Genomic DNA, 17,022 nt, shown 5'->3' with positions numbered 1-17,022 from the left:
CACCTGGCAGTGGGTGGACCAGACGGGATGGTGGCCGGGACTCAGGGATGATGTCCGCGAGTTCTGTGCAGGCTGTCCTGTGTGCGCTGAAGAACAACCCTGACCCCCACAAAAGGAAGGTCCCTATGGGACACGTCATGAGGGTAGAGGGACCATGGCAGTCGATACAAGTCAACTACATCGGGCCGCTGCCCACCGCCCAGGGAGGCTATAAGTACTGCCTAGTCCTGGTGGACGTGTTTACCAAGTGGGTAGAGGCCTTTCCCTGTAAAACTGCCACAGCTCTGGGTACTGCCAGAACCCTGGTCTGGGAAGTGTTCTCGAGGTGGGGACTACCACAGTTTGTGGAGTCCGACCAAGGGAGCCACTTCACCGGACAGGTGATGCAGAACACCCTGATGCTGCTAGGCATCGAAGGGAAATGGCACGTAGCCCACAACCCCCAGTCATCAGGGATTGTAGAACGCATGAATCAGACCCTGAAAGAAAGGTTAAGAAAGGAAACGGTGGACTCGCCCCGCAAATGGGCCGAAGTCCTACCGTTGGTTTTGATGGGGATCCGGGCCAGCCAGTCTAAAATCACGGGGTGGTCCCCGTACGAGCTAAAGACTGGCAGGGTTATGCAGACCCCCACCTATGCACTAGCCCTGGTGCTCACGGAGGGTCAGCTCAGGGAGGTAAACCAGGACAGGTTCGCCCGAAACCTCTTTGAGCACCTGAAGCAGGTCCATGAGCAGGTGGCTGGGAACATGGGAAGGCAGCATCAGAGTAACCGATTGCTGCTCGAACCGAGAAAGCACCACGAGTGGGAGGTAGGAGATTGGGTTATGGTAAGGAATTATGCCCGAGTAGGTAGTTTGGAACCATTGTACATGGGACCCTGCAGCATTGTAGATAAAGCCAGCCCCATGGTATACGCCGTGAAGATGCCCCGGTGTACAAAATGGTTCCATATCAACCAGTGTAAGCTGCTTACACCTGAAAGGGGAAAACAGCCAGTTGGGAAAAGGTCTGAGGATAAAGATCCTCAGCCTGCAGCAGGAACGAGTTCACAGACTGCACAGGCAGGCGCTGTGGCTTGTTTGAAGGGAGGGACCATCCTGCCCATCGGTTGGGACACTCCCCCACTCTTCTGGGATCCAGACGAGGGAGAGGGACATGAGGGCGAAAACCCCGCCCCTAACCCAGGTGTAGAGAGGGAGGAACCTGAGGTCGAAAACCCCGCCCCGGACCCAGCCATGGGACCTGGGGGCGGAGACTCTCAGCTCGCGGCAGCAGGCTGCGAAAAGTTACCTGCCCCCATCCCAGGTTCGGGAGGGGTCAAGCCTGGGGGAGCAGCGGTTCGGGTAAAAGGCCCAGCGGCCAAGACAGCCCCACCCGTCAAAGCCCCTAGAAGGTCCCCACGGACGCCGCAGCTGAGAAAGCCATGGTCACCAGCCCTCCAGTTACCAAGGGCTGCCCCTCGAGCCAGGGAGAGGTCCAAGGACACAGGTCCTCAGCCAGCAGCCACGGGCTGCGAGGGACCAACAGTGAAGGACGGTGTGGTCACGCCGAGGGTAGCGGCGAGCCGCAGTCCGACCAAGGATTAGCCTGGCCGCCCGGAGACGGGCGGCGGATGTATATAGTTGTAGTTTAATTTTAAGTTCTAAGTAAAGTGTAATTATTTAGCTTAAGTTTGTGTGTTTATAATTTAAGTTAAATAAGGTGATGGGTAGTTTTAATCTAAGTAGTCTGTTAAGAGTGTATCTTTGAGTCGAGTCGCGGGACTCGACCATGCTTCACCAAGCCAGAGAATCTCTTGGGGACCTGGCTGTATGTTCTTTTATATCTTTTGCAGAAAGATTTTCGGAACGGAATGGATCGTGATCCTATTTGCCCTGATCGGGATGAGTGTGCAGAGGAGGGGCGACTTCAAAGACTCCCACATCTATGGGTTTTCGGGAGACAAGGCGCCCCTGGCGATCGATGGGAGCGGTGAACGGGATGCAGAGGAAACCGCCGTTTACTTCCACGAGGGAAGGTGGCCAGGATGGCTGGGGTCCAATTCGTCTCAGTACTCCAGCCAAACCGGATTCACGTACGGGGAAGACTCCCTCCTGTGCCCCCGGGTACGAGTCGTTACTACGAGGGTCAGCGTCACCGTTGGAAAGCGAATATGTTTGGCGTGTAAAGGACACATTCCACTGGATAGATGGTGGTGGCTCAGGAAGTTGAGCAAGGACATGAGGAACCCTGAAGTCGACTGGGAACAGTTGGGAAACAACACCCATCGAACGATTACCAGGACTCATGGAGGACTAAGCGTGTGTTGGGACAAGTGGTGGGAACCAGATCAAGGGATTTACATCTGTATGTGGGGGTCAGAGGAGGTCTGCCCCGCAGGCATATCCATTGTTTTCCACCGGCAGTGGCACAACACCGGGGAGGGGATGAAGTGGGATACCAGCCTGAAGGTGTGTGCGGTCCCATACACCCAGATCCCAGTCAATGCCACTGAGCTTGTGCCCCGCCCACAGTGCAGGCAGCGAGGTTATCCAGGGAAGATTGCCCCACCACCAACAAGGGACCAGGGAATGGGTTGGTATTAGTCCCCACCGATCAGATGCTGTACCAGGGGGTACACTATGCGGTAGCCCCCGTGATTTTAAATCTCACCGAGGTACATTTACCGGACTGATGCCCCAAAGAAACAGAGCAGTTATACCAGGCCCTATTAAAGGGCATATTCAAGAAATTTTACGAGTTCGATTTTGCCCACGTGGACAAGACCGAACTCTACACCACACACCGAGAATTCTTGGGTAACAGAGGGACGCAAAGAAGGGGTGTATGGAATGATGTATTTACTGCATTTAATACTGGGTCCTCTGTCATCAACAGTTTAGAAGACATAGAGCTGCAGACCCAGATAAACGGTTTAAAAACACAGTTAAAGAGAATATTACTGGATGAGAACAAGGTAGTGGGCTCGGAGTTGCATGAGGACCAGGCCATGACAGTCCATTTAAAGGAGATCATAGCCGAGTTGGAAAAGCACACAAAGACGGTAAATGCTCTCATAAGGGAGGACAGGAATGCTTCTGACCAAGCTGCGCAGAATGAGGTGTGCATGCTATACGGGGCGTGGTTACTGGGCGAGGGCCGCAGTAATCTGGAGGATTTAAAACAAGGTTTGGTCCCCTCCTGGATTAGCAACAAGCACCTCACAGCCCTCCAACCTTTTGAGAATGCATTGAGCCCGTGCCAACTCCGGCTAGCCTCCGAAGCCTATCCAGTCCCCGTGGATTGTAGGCGGCCCAACCTCACAATCATGGGAGTAGTAGTTAGGATGCCGGTCATGGGTAGGACAGCCCGACCCGCACCGGTATACAGGGTTGAGAACATTGGAGTCATTCAAGGAGGTGCACACATTCGTTTCACAGCGGTCCCGCCTTACGTCATAAAGTGGGAGCACGCTATGACAGGTACTGACCTCTCAGGGTGCCGGAGCCGGGCAGCACACATAATCCTGTGTCCCCAGCACTTTAATGCCTTTTCAAAACTGCAGTGTTGGTTCAGAGCTGCTGACGCGAAGCCTATAAATTGTACCATGGAGGCAATGGCACAAGGCCATGTTCCCCCGCAGGTAGTATATATAGGGGGTGGGACATATTGTGTCACCACCGGCGCGTCCCACTACCAGCATGGACAGCATAGCTGGTGTCCGGTTAGTGACAGCAGTTTCTGTTTTAAACCCGAGGCAGAAGTTCAAGTGGCCCAGGAGCGAATTGTCCCCATTCCTGAACCCTCCACTGGTCACCTCACTGTGAAGGAGAATTTTACGGATTTGCAAAAGTACATAGCGCACTTTGGCTACGAAATTCCCCCTCTCCCTGAACATCTGACCAAAATACTCAAAGCCGTTATAGTTTCGCAGAAACATTTTTATAAACTCGAACAGGAAACAGTAGAGATAGGGACTAAGATATTGGATATTGTGACTCCACCCTGTTGGAATATTTTCAATAATGTAGAGGTCACTTCGTGGATCAGACTGGCTTCCCACATTCTCGTGGTTTGCCAGTTAGGGATAGTGTTGTATTTAGTTTGTATTCAGTGTAAGGGAAAAGTTCGGTGGTCAGAATTCCGAAACCAGAGGATTTGGAAGGAACATTATGTAAAGGTGGAGGGAGATATGCCAGTTCAAGTCTTTTCCCTGTATTTTGATTAAAGGACTGTCGTTGCTGTTGTGTTTGTTATTTTTATTAGAGGTTTTTTCTTTTTTTTTGCGACGAGGTTTAATAAAGATATGTGTACCAAGTGGTGCAGTGGTGTTGGACCCCCTCCATGCTTGGATGTGTGAGTAACGTCTGTAATTTTACTCTCTGTATGCTGATGTACACTACATTTTCGTGGAATGGGAAGTGCATGTGTCGTGGGTATATTAGACAGGTAATTACAGGGGAAGGTTGACTACGGAGGGTCAGAAATATTTGGCTCACTTTAAATGTATGATACTTCAAGCAAGTTTTAGTATCACAGGGAGGACTGTAAGATTTGCAAAATTTCTGCATTTCCCCGAAGGCTGTTATTAATAAACGGGACCATGTGTGGACATTTTAAATCAAAAAGGGTACCCAAGGTGGCATCCATGCCTCGTGGCAGCAAGCCATCGAGACCGGACAGGCCCATCAAGGAACTTTCAGGACAATACAAGTCAATTATCGGGCCGGTAGATGCAATTACCGGCCATCTAAAACCAGTTAGTATGGATTACTACCATTATTTAAAATAGCCCGCCAAGATTAAAACAAAGAACTAACCTGATTTGGCGCGCAGATAAGGGTTTTCGACGAAGGTATAATTGAAGGCCCCCTCGGGTAGCAAGAGGGTCGGGCGTGTTCATGTTCGGTGTTCTTATTGGTTGCTGTGCTGGTGCTGATCTTTGGCCCCTCGCGCTCGTGGCTCCCTCTCTTTTGCCGTCCCGCACTTACTCCCTGGCCTTTGCCCGTGCCCTTTTCCCACTCCATCTGGAATTAGCCCCGGCACCGGGTCGGGTGGACACGGACAATTCAGGCCAGGCCAGGCGGGACGCGACGAGGGGAGGAGGGAAGACCACTGGAGGGAAGGCCACCTGAGGAAGACCGGCTGAAGAAATCCAACTGAGGAGACGAACTGAGGGGAGGCTTCGAATTATCGGGCCTTCAGCCCCAGCCGACCTTCGAATGACTGCACACCAACTCAATCTGGCGGCTGTCGACGAAGAATCATCCCTGCAAGGTAAAGTACCCAAACAGAGACTTTAACTTTGGGGTACTCGAACCTGGACAATGCCCTTGCAGTGCTTGGAGGCCACGTGATGACGGCAGGCTCCAGAGAGCACCAAGAGCGAACCCCGAACCCAACCGCTGTTTTGAGTCTAACAAACCTTTTGATTGGTGAGCATGAAGTTCTGACCCCTCATAGCTTAATCTAGTTAGGTATAGGAGGTGGGATAAGGATAAGGGGATTGTTAAGATAGTTGTTTTCCCTCGCTGTGCCGTGTGTTCCCCATTCCCTGTATAAGTATCGTTATAGTTATTATTATTCTTTTGCATTTGTAATTTTGCCTGTAGAAGTGTACACTAGTAATTTTTCCCATAAGATTGTGTCAAGCTTTTCCTCTTCAATAAAATCTTGGTTTTTGTTTACATCCAACCACCTGTCTACTTGAGTCTTCTCTGTACCGCCGTCTTGTACCTAAGTCCGGTGTCTAGAACCCAGGGGCGTGGGAGCGATTCGAACCGCTCACAAAACAGTGAGGGGCATAAGTGATTGGGCATGCGCACGTGCCAAACAACACCACCACACGCCACCCCGTAACATTAGGGACCAAAGTGGCAATCTGTGGAGCCAGAAGATGTAGGTGGGGTTTTAAATGAATTTGTTGCATTTGTGTTCACTATGGAGAAGGACGATGCAGACATAAAAATCTAGCAGGGGGACTGTGATATACTTGAACATATTAGCATCGAGAGGGAGGAGGTACTAGCGGTTTTAGCAGGCTTAAAAGTGGATAAATCCCCAGGCCCGGATGAGATGTATCCCAGGCTGCTGTGTGAGGCAAAGGAGGAGATTGCAGGGGCTCTGACACAAATTTTCAGAACCACTCTGGCCACAGGGGATGTGCCAGAGGACTGGAGAACAGCTAATGTAGTACCATTATTCAAGAAGGGTAGTAGGGATAAACCAGGGAATTACAGGCCAGTGAGCCTAACATCAGTGGTAGGGGAATTATTGGAAAAAATTCTGAGGGACAGAATTATTCTCCACTTGGAGAGGCAAGGATTAATCAGGAATAGTCAGCATGGCTTTGTCAAGGGAAGATCATGTCTGACCAATTTGATTGAATTTTTCAAGGGGGTGACTAGGTGTGTGGATGAGGGTAGTGCAATGGATTTGGTATACATGGATTTCAGTAAGGCTTTCGATAAAGTCCCGCATAGGAGACTGGTCAAGAAGGTAAGAACCCATGGGATCCAGGGTGCCTTGGCACATTAGATCCAAAACTGGCTTAGTGGCAGAAGGCAGTGGGTGATGGTCGAAGGTTGCTTTTGTGACTGGAAGCCTTTGTCCAGTGGGGTGCCGCAGGGATCGGTGCTGGGTCCCTTGCTGTTTGTGGTCTACATTAATGATTTGGATGTGAATGTAAAAGGTATGATCAGTAAGTTCGCAGATGACACGAAAATTGGTGGGGTGGTAAATAGCGAGGAGGGTAGCCTCAGTCTGCAGGACGATATAGATGGGTTGGTCAGATGGGCGGAACAGTGGCAAATGGAATTTAACCCTGAAAAGTGTGAGGTGATGCATTTTGGAGGGACTAACAAGGCAAGGGAATACACAATGAATGGTAAGACCCTAGGAAAGACAGAGGATCAGAGGGACCTTGGTGTGCATGTACATAGATCCCTGAAGGCAGCAGAACAGGTGGATAAGGTGGTTAAAAAGGCATATGGGATACTTGCCTTCATTAGCCGAGGCATAGAATATAAGAGCAGGGAGGTTATGATGGAGCTGTACAAAACGCTGGTTAGGCCACAGCTGGAACACTGTGTGCAGTTCTGGTCACCACACTATAGGAAGGATGTGATTGCTTTGGAGATGGTGCAGAGGAAATTCACCAGGATGTTACCTGGGCTGGAGCGCTTCAGCTATGAAGAAAGACTGGACACGCTGGGGTTGTTTTCCTTGCAGCAGAGAAGGCTGAGAGGGGACCTGAATGAGGTGTCCAAAATTATGAGGGGCATAGATAGGGTAGATAGAAAGGAACTTTTCCCCTTAGTAGAGGGGTCAATAACAAGGGGGCATAGATTCAAGGTAAGGGGCAGGAGGTTTAGAGGGGATTTGAGGAAGAACTTTTTCACTCAGATGGTGGTTGGAATCTGGAACTCACTGTCTGAAAGGGTGGTAGAGGCAGGAACCCTCACAACATTCAAGAAGCATTTGGATGAGCACTTGAAATGCCATAGCATACAAGGCTATGGACCAAATGCTGGAAAATGTGATTAGATTAGACAAGGCTTGATGGCCAGTGCAGACGCAATGTGCCGAAGGGCCGCTTTCTGTGCTGTATAACTCTATGACTCTATGGTAAAGCTTAATTCTCTAGTTGCAAGGGAGTCTTCAATTAGTTACTTATAATGGCCCAGAAATTCATGTCTGGGGCTTCCCGCGGGTGCAAGCCCCCGACCTGCACTTACCTACCGCACCGGCTGTTGAGCTGTGGAACGTGGGATTCCGATCCTGGGCCTCCTCCAAATGCCAGCGCGCAGTGCTTGCGTATCCCAGGGGTGCAGTTAGTTCGATGCGTCCTCTGGGATCATCTGGGCCATGGAGAGCCAATGGTAGCAGGGAATGTTTCATTCTTAAGTTTGACAGGACCTGTCAAACCTATCAATACTATAAGCCCCAAAACATCACTAAATCTTCAAATAAATTAAAAAAACATCACATTTTTAAAATAAACTATAAATTACATGAAATAACTATTTTAAACAATAATTTAAATTTTTGAAAAAATTAATTACATTTTCTAACGGGGCTAAAAATTAACTTACCTTTCTTTAAAGTAATTAAAAATAATAAACCTGTGGAAAAAATGTTTTAATTTTAATTAATTCACCACTTACCTTGTAAAAAGCAAGCCTTGCGACTGCTTTTTACATGTCTAACTTCTGGAGACTTACCTTCCCGGGAAAACCTGCAAAAAAAACGTAAGTTCGATGCACACGCGCTGCCTCTCCTGCGCACGCGTTGACTTCTGAACCCCTTCTTTCAGGGAAACAGAAGTGCCGGTTTCCCACGCATGCGCAGTGCATGCACGAAACCGGCACTTCCATTGGGCTTACGGGTGAGTACCCCGTGTGTACTCACCCGTGGAGACCTGAATTTCTGGGCCAATAGCCAAAGAAGCTACCACTCAACCAATGTGATTTGCTTCTTTGTTTTTTATAAAGCAACTTTGAAAACTGTACATTGTAGGAGATGACTATGCAAATACTCGCAAATACATCTCAATTACAGTAGATGTCAATTATTTGCACCCCATATATTTGGCAGCTGTCAAATTCATTTACACAGGTAATTTATCTCATTTCAGATTCGCTCTGATCACTATTTCCAGTGAAATGGTAAATGCATCCCTTTTTATTTACATACATAACGACTCAAGGATATCACCCCAGTGGTTGGCTGTGCTATAGCTAACCTGGGGGTGCTGGATGCTGACACCGGGTGCCTGAAATAGGAAACAGTCACATTCCCGCACATTAGCATCTTCTTGCCTTGATGAGCACATAAATTCACTTTTTTAAAAAGACAACTTGTTAGTCATCCTGACTCACCAAAGATCATTATTGTCTGATCATTATTAGACAGTGGGCACAGAGTAAATACTATCTGCTCCTCGGGTAAGTAAAATATAGCTTTCATATTTTATTCAGCGGAAAATAATGAGATCAATATTCTAAAGAATTTCAGTATCTGTGACCAATCACGTGGTAAGATAATTGCGGCTAGTCAAAGGGGATAGAAAGGTTGCCAGAAACTATTTTTGCAACAAATTATGAGTGAAGTGCACCATTTTAAACACTTTAAATATCTCAGAAGCAGTTTGGAACAAAAGACTCTGAAGATATCGCTGTGATAATGATATTATCACTCCTGCAGAGATGTCAAAGGTAACTCCTTTCTGTGAGTGAAATTTACGATCAAAAAGAACGAGGCAGATTGTACTCTCAGTTAAAGCAGTTAATGCTGTGCTGATTGACATCTTAAAAAGCAGCTGGGTGAATATCTGGTCAGGTACAGCGGTGAAGGTTATAAGGATAACAGCAGACAGAAATGACTGAATGCTATGTGGAACACAACACTTCCTGAATTGCTGCGACTGTGGAAATGTCAGGCAAGGAAGACAACCAGTCAAAGATGAATAATGCAGGACAAATATTTTGGAGAATGATATTGAAAGGGATCACATAGCTGTCTTTATTTCAACATTTTTTTAACAAATGGATCCACCCAATAAGGTGACAATTTATACAACAGTCATAAACAATAGTGTTCGCAGGGTGAAAGTATTTATGATGGTCGTTTCAATAATGCAGAACCAATCATATGACTCAGCAATACAACTGAGGATATTAACTGTTAACTATTGGCTAGGAAGAACTAGGGAGAACAAATAGAAGCAAACTTTAAAACAAAAATATTTTAGTGAATTTTTGCACTCTTCAAGGTGAGGGTATTAATACTGGGAAATACCAAACTTTTCCATTTCAGGCATCCAGCATAATCTTTAAACATGACCCAGGTCAGGTATCATGCAGTCAAATGAATGGTGAAGCTCCCTCTACCTCACTCTAAAAATGCACCTTCAACTGAACCTCAAAACAGCTATACAATTTTGATAAATTAATCCCAAGTTAGGGGTGGTTTCATATTGTGGGCCCCTGTCAATTAAGAACTGGGCTTAGTCAACCCAAACTCATTTCATGTAGGAGTCAGCAAGCAGGTTTTCATCCCATTAATGTTAGATGGATTTAAGCCTGGGTCTCAGGTGAAAGGACAGAACACCGACGCACTGAACACCAATATAGGCAAACAAATATGCATCCACCTTTCCTTGACAAATGAAATATTTATTTTCCTACAACCTTCAACAGGATTATCTGTAAATTTTCAAAAAACAGTTGATACATTTCTGATGTTATTTAATAAATTTCCAATAGTCCAATACATTTTTGACAGGTTTTGGTACATTTTTTATATCTTTCAACCATTGAGTACTTCCTGGAGAAAACAGTTGGAAAAGTTTCAGGATAAATGCAATGGAACAGATGATTCGCGAGCAATATTGGATTGTGCCTGTACTGTGCAGGAGAATTGAGCAGAACAGGGCAATTTAAGAGCGTGGCCTGCGTTCTAACCCTTCAGATCAACCCGCCCATCAATCCCCCAAATAGCACAGCTCTGTTATTACTTAACAACAATATAAACTAACATTGCATAATACCCTAAAGAACCAGAATTCACTGTTCAATATTAACAGCATGTAGGATCACTGGGTACTTTAGAAATCTGTTAAAGCAACTCAATATATTTGCAACGATTTCAACAGGAACATAAAGTGCCAGGGCAGCATCTGATATAAGAGTTTCTTTAATATCGAGCGTCACATTTGTTTCATTCTGGAATACACAAGTATATGTTACATTTTTAAATAATCATTCTTGGCAGTGGAGGAGACATAGAGGAGACATAGTGGTCTCGGTGGGACATTGAAAAGTGAACTATTGAGTGATGTTTGACCACATAAATCATGAGACAGCTAAATTATGAAGTCTGACTCATAAGCAGTGGGGGTTATTTTGACTTTGTGTGAAAGTGTAAAACAGGCAAGAGCGAATTGGCAGCCTGTTTTACAGCTCTCCTGACTTTTATTTCCACTGAAGTCAATAGGAATAAAAATGGGGAGGGATGTAAAATGGACTGCTGACTCGCGATCACTCGTTTTACACATTCGCAAAAAGTCAAAATCTAACTCCCTGAGTCTAAGTAATTTATCTGTTTTAGATCACAGGTTTAGTTGAGAAAATTATTGCAAACGTGCATTTTGAGTCATTTAGTTTCAAAAGGTACGGACCTTAATGCGAGCGATTCAGTACTGTTCTGCTGGCTGAGTTCTGGGGAATGTTATTTCATTTCTAGGCAATGCAGTTTATATTTTTAATTGAGTTGGTTACTGAGATGTGGGGCAAGATTTCCTCTATAGGAAAATCATAAACAGTGGGGGAGAAATTGGGTAACTTTGCGCCTCCCGTTAGCGCCTCCGGAGGCGCTAATGGGGCGCTACCGGTTTAGCAACCGGGTGCGGCGATGGTACCGATGCCCGCGAAATTGAAGTGGTGGTTTGCAGTGACAGTAACCACTAGCTCCATGCTCTCCTGCGGCCGGAGATCGTGACGTCATCTGGCTGCATAGCACCCCGGCTCAGAAATTCACTCTTGTCCCCTGCCTGAGTGCCTGCCGTTTGCAACGACAGGTAGAGGAGAAGGTGTGCAATCGGATGAGCGCTGGAGGAGTGGTATATAAAGGCATCCACATCCAGTTTATTTTTAGTCGGAAAAGATTGCTGCCTTGTCAGTTTGACACAGGCAAACAGGCATTTTGAGCGATTTTCTTCAGTTGAAGGAGTCTTCTGTCTCAGAAAACTTGTTCACTTTCATTTAGGTGAGATTTGAAGGTGCAACATTTCCATACTTCAATGGGGGCTGTACTGGCACTGGACCTCGCAGTCCAGCATCAACATAGAGTCATGGAGTCATAGGGCTAGAAATTCGGTGGGCTCTGCGCCCAGTTACAGCCCAAAGAGGGCTTCTGCGCCAGTAGGGGTGGTAGCGCTGATTTTGAGGGCCGCGGTAATGGCGGCGGTAGCCGGTAGCGCTGCGCCGGCACCGATGACGTCATCGGTGTGCTTGGCTGAGTGGGTGTCCCTTTTCGTCATCGTCTGCTACATGCTGCACAACTTGGCCAACATGAGGGCCCAGCCATTGCCACCAGGCATAGCCGCACCACCTCAGGAGGAGGAAGAGGGAGACAAGGAGGATGAGGAGGAGAAGGAGGAGGAACAGGAGCACAAACAGCAGCGACGGAGGAGCCAGCCACTCAATCTGCCTTGTGGAAGAGCGTTCTGTGACCGACTCATCAGACTTTGGTTCCAGTGAATTCAAGGCCACTTCCCGGTTGCTCAGCATGTCCCCATCATTCCATCAATTTCTCATTCCATACCACACTCCAAAGCTGAAATGAGACACAGCACCATATCGGCAACATTCCAATAATAAATTTATCCAAATTCAGCAACCACATATTTACAGCAACAGTATTATCTAATCACCCTTGTGCCAACCCTTACTTCCCATCTTTACAGTGCCTTTTCCTAATCTACTGCTCCTACATAGTGTCTCCCCAATGGCTGCAGCAGGGATGGTGGAAGGCTGCTGAGTGTCGGTGTCAGAGACTACAGATGGCCTTGCAGGATGCCCTCGACCAGCTCTGAGCCTGGAAGGTCTGGCTGTGCACTGCGCCACCTCAGGATGGCGGCAACAGTCTGGGCTGGCTGAAAGACAGGCAGCGACATGTGCAATGGCGGAGTGGCCGTGGTGGGATCAGGAATGCTGTCATCCTGAGAGAGGACAGCACGTTCCTGCTCCATTGACCCACTGCCACTCTCCCAGGGCAGCACCTCAGCATCCCTACCGATCTGCTGGAGCACAGATTGGTCGCCTGCTGCAACACCGTGAGATCCCTGGTGGACTGTGGTGGACCCAGCAACGATGGCAGCAGCCAGAGCTTGCGTGACATCAAGCTGAGACTGCATGAGAGCAGTCTGAGACTTGATGCTGTAATGATATCAGCAAATAGTGATGGTATTTGCCTGTTTGATTATGATGCCTTACCAGCATATTTGCCTGTTTGATTATTTATGCCTTACCAGCAGAGGGCATGTGAGAGAGGGAGTTTAGTTTAGTTTCGTTTTGTATGGATCTCTAACATGGCGTCTCCTGTAATGCTGTTAACTTAGATGAACAAGCTTTAGATTAAAAGACATTCTCTTTCATGAATGTGTCGTCATTGAACCCACATACAAATCAATACATGGTGTCAGAAGTGATTGAAAGAGATGAAGAGGAAAAATCTGAAGTTAAATCAGCTCTCCACATATTAGCAAGCCAAAAGAGAGCATTGTTACTTACCATTGGAGAATAGCTAACGAAGTGAAAAATGGAAGGTTTACACCCACCGGCGAAGCTTCAGTTGACAGGTAATGTGGCTGAAAATTGGAGGAGGTTCAAACAACGTTTGGAGTTGTATTTAGCGGCAATCAGAGCTGACGAGAAAAGTGATAAAATGAAAGCGTCAGTGTTCTTACATGTCGTGGGTGATGAAGCGCTGGAGGTGTATAATAACTTCACATTCGCTGCTGATGGAGACAAAATGAAGCTGGATAAAATAATGGAACAGTTTGAGGCCTACTGCATACCTAAACGTAACGTGACGTTTGAGAGGCACAGATTTTTCACATGTGTACAGAAAACGGGAGAGACTATTGATCAGTATGTGACTGAACTGAGAAACAGAAGCAAAACGTGTGAATTTGGGGGACTGACAGACTCGCTGATAAAAGACAGACTGGTGTGTGGTATTCCAGATAATGGTCTAAGGGAAAGACTGCTAAGAGAGCAAAATCTAGACCTGGGAAAAGCCATAGCACTGTGTAGGGCTACAGAGACTGTGAAGTCGCAGGCAAAGGAGCTGTTCAGTGACAGTAGCTGCAACGTGGATGCAGTGAGAAAGAACGGACACAAACCGTTTAACAGAAAGAGCGCCAATGTGAAAAAAGAGGCGTGGCCAGCGAACAAAAATGAAAGGGGCAATCGAAAGTCATGTAGTCGATGCGGTACACAGCATCCACCAAAAAAGTGTCCAGCATATGGTAAAACATGTAATAGTTGCAACAAAAACAACCATTATGCCCGTTGCTGTGAGAACCAAGCGCAACAAAGCAAGGTCCATGCAGTAGATGAAAGCGAGATAGAGGAGTTCTATGTGGATGTTGTGTCTGAAAACAAAGCAGAAAAAAGAGACTGGATGTTGACACTAAAAGTGAATGACATACACATTCCATTTAAATTGGATACTGGAGCACAAGTTAATGTGATATCAGAGACTGATTTTAAGAAAATTAGACCCAGACCAAAGATACATGGAATAAAAGTGAAAGTGACAGGATACTCAGGTACTGATATACCAGTGAAAGGAAGATGCATTGTCAAAGTAACACACAAGGACAGAGAGCACACGCTAGCATTAATCGTGGTCCCAAAGGATGTGCAAGCCATACTAGGTTTAAAAGCCTGTGAGAGACTGAACCTGGTAAAGAGAGTCCTCATTGTGGAAAGCGAAGGAGAGACAGTCTATGATGAACTTATGAAAGAGTACAACGACCTATTTAAGGGTCTAGGCTGCATTCCAGGAGAACACACGATCAGAGTAGATAAAAGTATGACACCGGTCATACATCCATGCAGAAAAGTTCCATTTGCTCTTCAAAAGCAACTGAAGGCAGAGTTGGACAGGATGGAAAGCCTGAACGTGATTCAGAAGATAGATGAGCCAACTGAGTGGGTGAGTTCCCTCGTCATTGTGGACAAAAAGAATGGAAAGCTCAGAATTTGCCTGGATCCAAGAGATCTAAACAGAGCAATAAAGAGAGAACACTTCAAGCTTCCTACACGTGAGGAAATCATGTCACAGTTTGCAAATGCAAAGTATTTCAGCAAGTTAGATGCATCATCAGGATTTTGGCAGATGAAATTGGACGAGGCAAGTTCAAGACTGTGCACGTTCAACAGTCCATTTGGCAGATACAGATTCCTAAGGTTACCATTTGGCATTGCCTCAGCTCCTGAAGTGTATCACAAAACTATCCATATGATCTATGAGCATCTGGAGGGAGTTGATACATCAATGGATGACATCATAGTATGGGGAACCACGAGAACTGAGCATGACGAGAGACTGAAAAAAGTGCTGGAAGCAACAAGGAAAACAAACCTGAAGCTGAATAGAGAGAAATGCCAGCTCGGGGTGACAGAACTGACATTCGTGGGAGATATCCTTAGCAGTGAGGGCATCAGACCAGATCCCAGAAAGGTGTCCGCCATTGAGAATATGCCAAAGCCACAATGCAAAAAGGACGTGCAGAGGTTTAATGGAATGATCAACTACATGGGTAAATTCATATCCAACCTCTCAGAAAAGATGGCGCCACTGAGACGACTAACTGAAAAGAACATAGTATGGGAATGGAATCATGAGCATGAGAAGTCATGGAACGATCTAAAGAAACTGCTCACAGAGGAACCAGTTCTGAGGTTTTATGACCCAGCGAGACCCATCAAGATATCATCAGATGCATCACAGAGTGGGCTCGGTGCCGTTCTTCTGCAAAAATATGACTACTGGCAACCTATTGCATTTGCATCGCGCTCAATGACAGACGCGGAGACGCGATATGCTCAAATAGAAAAGGAGCTGCTCAGCATCACATACGCCTGTGAAAGATTTCACCAGTTTGTGGCAGGACAAGCAATCAGTGGAGAGACTGACCATAAGCCCTTGATTGCATTGTTCCAAAAGCCACTAAATAGCTGTCCGCTTAGAATACAAAGAATGATGATCAGGCTGCAACGCTATACACTGAATGTTGCGTACACACCGGGTAAGCTGATGTACACAGCAGGCACGTTGTCCAGAGCTGTTGACCCAAGTGAGCCCACAAACACCAAAATGGATGAAAAAGTGAACGCCTACGTGGACATGATCACAAGTGCACTGCCCATAGCAGATGCAAAAATGGAGCTCCTAAAGACTGAGACAAACAAAGATGAAACAATGAGACGACTGAGGAAAAGCATCTTGGATGGATGGCCCAACATGAAGCAAGACTGCTCACCTGATATGGCAGAGTACTGGAACTGCAGGGCAGAACTATCAGAGGTCGAAGACATCATCTACAAAGGAAGTAAAATAGTTATCCCAAAGAGCCTGAGAAAAGAGATGCTAAAAAGGATCCATGGAGGACATCTGGGAATCGAAAAGTGTAAGAAAAGAGCACGAGAGGTGATGTACTGGCCACGAATCAACCAAGATGTGACAAATGAGGTGTCAAACTGCACAATATGCCTGAAATATCGAGCAAGCAATCCGGTAGAATCACTAAAGCCACACCCAGCGCCAGACAGACCTTACCAGAAGGTAGGCGCTGACCTATTCGTATGTCAAGGGAAGGACTATCTTGTAGTCACAGACTATTACTCTCTGTATCCAGAGGTTTGTAGACTGTACACCACCACTGCAGATGTTGTGATAACATGTATGAAAGCCATATTCTCTAGACATGGCGTGGCAAGCGAGGTCTTCACAGACAACGGACCCCAGTTTTACAATGCAAGTTTCCGACACTTTGCCAAAGAGTGGGACTTTGTCCACACAATGTCAAGTCCTCACTTTCCACAGTCCAATGGACTAGTGGAAAAATCGGTCCAGACAGTGAAAAGACTGATGTACAAGGCAAAAGACAGTGGAACTGACTTCTACCAGAGCATGCTTGTATACCGCACAACGCCGCTCAAGTGTGGTATGTCACCAGCCCAACTCCTTATGGGACGTCTGCTAAGGTCAAACCTGCCCATCCCGGAGAACCTCCTGTAAACAAAAGAGGGGGAGAAAGTGAGGAAGTTCAAAGAACAACAGAAAGAAAAGCAAAAGTACTACTATGACAGAGGAACACAAAACCTACCTGAACTCCACACTGGTGACCAAGTAAGGTTCAAAGACAAAACAAACATAGGACTCAGAAGGGAACTGTCCTGAGTGAAGTTCAACCAAGATCATACACCATTCAGACAGAGGAGGGTGCTGTTCTGCGAAGAAATCGTC

This window comes from Somniosus microcephalus, chromosome 1 (assembly GCF_052327205.1).
Source record: "Somniosus microcephalus isolate GS21.2 chromosome 1, FLI_Smic_1.0, whole genome shotgun sequence".
Classification (NCBI taxonomy): Eukaryota; Metazoa; Chordata; class Chondrichthyes; order Squaliformes; family Somniosidae; genus Somniosus; species Somniosus microcephalus.
The sequence above is the reverse complement of the archived record's forward strand: the minus strand, read 5'-3'. Positions refer to the sequence as shown.